Genomic DNA, 7,282 nt, shown 5'->3' on the forward strand with positions numbered 1-7,282 from the left:
TGAGCCACTATGAATTCTAATTATTCCATTGTAACTGCAATTTTCTCATAACTTTTATCAATTTTGGTGCAAAGTAACAAGTATGAACTTTGCATAAGGATGTATTATTATCTATCGAAGAATATCCAATTTATTGTGAAAATTAATAATTTTAGACGGTTCATACAGAAAGAAGTGGTAGTTCAGCTTTTCGTTCAGCAGCGCATGTGCATCAATGACAAACAATCTAGGGTTGCTCTCAGCAATAGATTGAAACAATCAGGAAGTTCGACAGACATGGCTTGAACAGTATCAAAAGAGATAAAGACAAAACGAAAATGTGAATAATACATTGTTTAAAGAGAAAATCACGTGAAACCATCATGTGTCAGCAAAATATCACCGTATCATATGATTGTTTTTCAATTATCATTTTTCCAGCCATAGTCTGTCCAAAGTTATTGCTTTCATCACTTATTGAAGATTTTTTATAAAAATATATCTGACTTGTGAACAAAATACAGTTGTTATCGATGAAAGGGAGAGTAACCAATATATTATCATTGACAATTTTATAATTTTTACATAGTGTAAATATAAGTAGCTTAGCGTCAAACTGTTAAGGCACTTTTTTCTGTCTTGTGCATGATCCTATACTTAAACTATTTTCACTACCTATCATTTTTCTGTAAATTTTTTTTCAATTCAATGATCTCCAACTCCCTTGCTGTCATTTGGAATACCGTGATGATGTAAAATTTCAAGACTTGAGTAGGTATGAGTTAAATTTTTGAATTCAAGAAATTCTGTTACACACAATTGTGAGCTTTTTATAACGCAAAAAGATTCAAACGTGCACAGTTTGTATTCAGTTTCTCTCTATATATCTTAAGAGAAAAAAAAACCAAAGTGGGTAAAATTTAGCAGTAGTTTTTATTTTCTATCTTTTGTAAATTATACAACATATCTAACTTTACATAGTACTTTACAGAATAATATGATTAATTTTGTTGTAAACTATTTTTGTAAAGATAAAAAGCACATGTTTTCCTTAAACTTTAGTATTTTCTTATGCATCCATCTTCTTTGGAGTTCTTCTTCGGAGGAGGAGGAAAGGTGTCAATATAGTTTAAAAATGACTAGTATGGCAATCTGATACTATTGGGAGTGACGATAAAACGCAATTTTTAAAGATATTGTCTCCTAACTGTTGGTCACATGATAAAAATCTGTAAATATCCCGGTGAACCTTTTTAATGTTGCTGTTTATCACTTAATATATAATATATTTACGTTTGAGATATGTATATCGTTAAGAGTCATAAATTTTGCCAGGGTTTTGTTTTGGTTTTTAAGGGTTTTTAAATTTTTTTTTGTTTATTATTTTGTTTAAGATTTTTTGTTTGTTTGTTTACAATAAATTAATGAAACCTTCAAACGAGTTGCGCGTTCGATTATCATTCTGACGTCATGAAAAAAGGTTTTTGATATTGCATATGTTCATATAAGGAAGGATATTTTCAAACGTTTTGTTTATGTGTGGTTTTCAGAGGGGAGTCGTATTCAACACGAGTCACGTTTTTCGTTATAGGAGCAAAAATTAGTCAGCTGATTTCAGTGTCACTAACTTTCTATGTCTACGGTTTTAATAGAGAACAAAAAGGTAAACTGTGAGCATATTGTGTTTAAATTGCCTAGAATATCGGTCAATATCTGTTTGTCTATCACTGCTTTTATGAGTGCAAATTTTTATGGTTTGAAACGCAGACAGTAGGATCCGCCTGCTTACTCAAATCAATAAGTTAAACAAAATGTAGTGTGCTCAGTTTCAATTATGATGTCTTATGTTTCATCCGTAAACCGTAAAAGTTATGTATGTGGAAATAGCTGAAGAAAAGGGCATAAGTTGATGAATTTTCTATGTAAATAATTTAATTTGATAAGACGTCTGAGAAACTAGTAGTATCTCCTTATTAAAACACTATTGCAAAATATCTATTTGCATAGTCATTTTTGTCATTTAGATTACTTTCAAATGAAAACTTGGAAATATTTTAATAGAGTTAATGGACAATAAACGTAAAAAAGCGCCACTCACTCATTTAATAAATGAGTTAACATTGTCGAACAAAATGGCGGCCACCATAAGCTGGAAAGGTTTTGTTTAGCCCTTTCACCTGATTCAACTTCTTTTTGCACTTAAGACATAATATTTGAATTTTCCTTCTAGGATTACTGATTATAAACCTTATTATGTTTTTCTAAGAGTCAAATAAAAACGGTAATTTGTAAATTAAATTATGCAAGGGTTCAAATTTCATAAATAAATTGTTTGTACTGTAACCATTATGAATGTAATATTTCTGTTTTAAGTATATACAGAATGATTGAAATAAAACTTTGTGAAACTGATTCAACATAATAAACGCAATTTATATAGATTCTGATACATTTGTTTAGGAACTTCATATTAAACAACTGCATCAACGAAAAAAGCATATCCTTTTTTTTTTCTTTTTTTTTTTACAAATGAATTACTCTGATATATGCTTTTGAACTAGTAATGTATGTTTAAAAAATGTTTTGACCTATCTATCTATCTATTTATCTATCTATCTACATGTATCTATCTATCTATCTATCTATCTATCTATCTATCTATCTATCTATCTTTCTATCTATCTATCTATCTTTCTATTCATATGTGTATTATTAAAGGGACTTGGACGATTTGAGATCAACAATTTTATTTTTATTTTTTATGTATAAAATGATGTATAAAATGACTATGTAAAAAGTAGCATTTGCAAATATTCCAGGGCATATTTAAGGACGTAGATGGAATTCATGTCATTTTATTCTTATGTTTCATATGTTTTCTGATAACTACTAATAACGTTCTTGTTTTGTAGAACTGACTACTAACTAAAGATTATTGTCCTTCACACATTATTTTGAATAAGTAACGTTTAAATTATAATGTACCTTATTCGTCAAAACAAAACCATGTTTTTATCATTTAATTACTTGTTGTAAATTCTTGTTTGTTTCCCACAGAATTGTACAAATCAATATTAACCTACCAAGAAGTAAAGAACGTCTTGTTTACGCAGTCAGCGCGCAGAACACGCCGTTGATGCGTGGTAAAAACTCCTAGTAAGTCATTGACGCTCGGCGGATACTCAGCAAGAGCGCAGTCAATCGCCAAGTAGAACTTTGTGGAAACGCGGTTACACGCCGTGGGAGCTTCTTAAGAACGCCTAGGTCGCCGTCAGGACGCCGTGACATATCCATTTTGTAAAATTTGCAGATAAAATTGTACATTTTTTCTTGATTTAATGGGGACGCAACTTGGTGTGACATGGCCTTAATATACTATTTGAAATTATCGAGAATAGATAAAGGGGAATACGAGGGGTGTGCAGTGACCATATTAGTCTTGGGTTGTGGGAACATAAAGGATGTCGTGAACCATGTGGACTGGTTTTCAGAAAAAAGTCTTGAAAGGTACATGTATTAAAGAATGGGTACCTGACACAACTCAAGTATGTCTCTTGAAATATGATGCGACAAATTTACACTTGCCCTGATAGGGTAACTAACATCTTTAAATGTTTTTGGGACCCTAATATCCTGCCAAATGCTTTCTAGATAATTTTATATTTACACTATCCAATGTATTTTTCTGTGATAACACTACGTATCGATTATGTACTATATAACCCATAATACAAATGACGCCAAATTGAGGCGCCGGCGGGGTTTGCTTATTTATAATTAAAAATTTAATCGTAAGATGGCCTAAAATTATATAACAATAAGTAATAAGGAATCATTCTTTGAATAGTATGAGGTGATAATTTCGGTCGTGGCGTGATCAAGTTTATCATAAAGCCCTTCGGGCTTTATTGGATTTGATCACGCCCCAACCGAAATTATCACCTCATATTACTCAAAGAATGATTCCTTATTCCTTATATAAAGCTGACTGGTCCAATGTTATATTATTAATATGCACTTTTCGGTTTTCACAGCAATGGTTCTGTATAATATGTTAACAATGATATTTTACATTCAAATTAAGAAGGTTTGAAATCCTTAGTAAAATAGGCAAACAGCATATGTCAATTAGAAAATAATACACATAGTTTGTTTAGAGATTTTGAAATTTGTCCCCGATGACAAGGCAGATAGGATTATAATAATTATAACCAAATTGTCGGACCAATCAGCTTTGAAACTAAAAAGGTATACACATGGTAAAATCAGTTTTGTGCAAGAGACATTAAGTGCGCACAAGTCAGTGTGCTGTTTTTCCCCCAAGCATTCTATGTACTCCATGTAAATCTTTGTAAACCTGTACATTTAAAAAATTATTTTTATGATTATTTTATATTTTGAATAAACATTTTTTTCACTATGTGTATTTGTTTTGAAGTTTGTCTGTTGATAATCTTTATAAATTAGACCGCAAGAATTTTTTGGGGGTAAGTTTAGGGTGAGATTTAAGGTATTTAAGACTGTAAAGGTAATATGATGTAACGGTCACCAATTTTTTATTCAGGGTAAGGAAAGTAACAAGCAAACTCAATTACATGAGTTATCTAGAATGTTTTATTATTTGAGATGATTTTATATCTAAAGCGACATCACGCGAAAGATTACGAATCTCACTCTTTCTGTAGCGGCGCTGAAGGGATAAGTACATGTTTTCGCAAAGCAGTGTTAATATGGGTCAGAAAAGGACAAATGTCAGATATTGCCCACCCGCCCATCCCTTTTGACCAAATTAAACGTTCTTGATAGCAGAATACCACACAAATATAATCCAAAACTCAATTATTCGACCTATCTAGAGTGTGACTGTCACACTACTTAAGATGAATTTATTTCTGCAAAGTTGCCACCTTCGTAACCCGAATGAATTACCAGAGAAAGCATTTCATTGTTTAAATAGCAACAGAATGACTTTTAAATTCCGGTTACTTTTAGTTAAGAAAGAATTGTAGAGAAATATTTGATTTTTTACTATCTTCACAATCAAATGAAGACTGAGAAACACGTCTAGTAAAAAAAGAGAGAAATATTTGAATTTTCATTATCTTCACAATAAAAACTGACAAAAAAGTTGAGTAAACATAATTATCAACAATTTCGATTAAGCTCATCCTTTCATAAGTTCAATGGTCGATACAACGATCCTTACAGCAAATACAATGCTCCGCTAGGGCGAATGCCGATTGATGTTTTTCAAACTTATTGTTAGACCATTATTAATTACATGTACCGAATTGTCTACGGGTTTTTCCGTTTTCCCAATTATACGCAAAGAGAACATGGCGATTGTTACTGGTTAGCAGAGGATGCACACTCCTCCATGGCACTTATCCTACCGCTAATATTGGTAAAGGCCCATTTTACATATATACTTATCAAATTATTCAATTACACAAGATCATCATGTAGCACATAGATCATACTCCCATACCCTTAGAATTTATAAAATAATTAAAAACCATAAAACAAACTTCTCAAATATATGTCGGTATCTCATGATTTACAGAAAACAATCTTAAGAACTATTATGGCTATATCAAGTTCACGTCTAAACAAGCACTTTTCCTGCTAGAATTCATATGTGGCACATGTATATGTCAAACCGTTTTGCTGTGTCTTCACACAGGAGATGCACTCATCTTTTTCTTTAGAGATTTTGGATTTTATTCGTTGATATTAATTCTAAGAATGTCTAAAATTATAAACTACAGTTGACGCAAAGTTAGATTATTTCATTCGACATACAACTAATTTACTTAAGTATTCAGTAGCATATTTGCCAGTCTATTTTCATGCATGTCCTATGGCGTGTTGACCAGCAATAACACTATCTTTCAACTTTCTCGAAATTTCAAAACTCTCTCTCTCTCTCTCTCTCTCTCTCTCTCTCTCTCTCTTAAATACGACCATTTTCATTAATATTTACGCACCGAAAACGGTGGTATGCGTTATTTCGACCAACGGTTAAATAAACATATCATGTAAAATACATAATCACTTCTAGCTTCGTGAAAAAGTCAATGGAAACAAATGATTTTTATTGTTCAATGGTTGTCCCCCTACTGAATAGAAGTCAATGTACTGTCTCCTCCTTTGTGTGTTCAGAAAAAAAAAATATTTGGGATAAAAATAAATCAAAAGGTGACTGCGACAAGGTGTGAAAATTGGCCACCTGTGTATATATGTTGAAACCTCAGACTAAACGATGAAACACATCGTTAAATAAAACAGGGATTCCACTTTAAATAAAGAAATTGATTACGGCACGTTGCATAGTGATTATGACTGATTTAAATATGCCTTACGTTTATAATTATTTACCAAGAACTTCTATACATCTATTTAATGATCACCCAATATAGAAAATTATTAGACCTATTAATCTGATGACTACTTATCAAGGTCAAATTTCATATCAATGCATTTCGTCTTTTATTATTAATTTTATTAAAGTTATTGCTAAACACAGATAGTCCAAGCTTCGACTTCTCTTTGACTTCTTTAACCTCTGACATTCATTGTCTTGGCACTGGCTATGATTTTTCTTCGTCAACAGCAAAAGCCGTATCTGTTATCGCATAATATTTTTTTAGTGTCTGTGCTATTTAGCACATGCAAATATTCAACCAAATCCTGTAATAACAGAGGACATATAGTTGTATTCAATCCGACAACATTACCCACCGACAACAGCAAATGATGTCACAACCAATAATAGCAACACGTCACCAAATGATGTCACAACTCAAAACAGCATTTTGTCATCAAATTGTGGCAGAACCAAAAATAGCAATACGTCACCAAATTATGTCACAGCCAAACAATAGCAATACTTCGCCAATAATGTCTCAACCAAAAACAACAAAGCGTCACTTAATAATGTCAAAACACAAATCATCAATTCGAGTCTAAAATACGTTACAACACAAACTAACAATCCTTCAGCAAATTACGTTACAATCCAATATTAAATACGTCACCAAATGATACCATGTATCTAGTTTTAATCGAGTGTCACCAGATTTGCAAAAATGGAGAAATGTAATATTTTTGCAATTTCAAAAAATTCTTATAGAAAATGAACAAGATATTTTTTTTACGTATTCATTCCTAATTCGCTTCAATACGCTACAATATGATGTCATAATCAAAGATAGCAATACGCCACCAAAATATGTCACAACCCAAGAAATCATTACGTCTCCAAATGATATCACTACCCATGATAGCAATAGTTAAACACATG

This window comes from Magallana gigas, chromosome 10 (genome assembly GCF_963853765.1).
Source record: "Magallana gigas chromosome 10, xbMagGiga1.1, whole genome shotgun sequence".
Classification (NCBI taxonomy): Eukaryota; Metazoa; Mollusca; class Bivalvia; order Ostreida; family Ostreidae; genus Magallana; species Magallana gigas.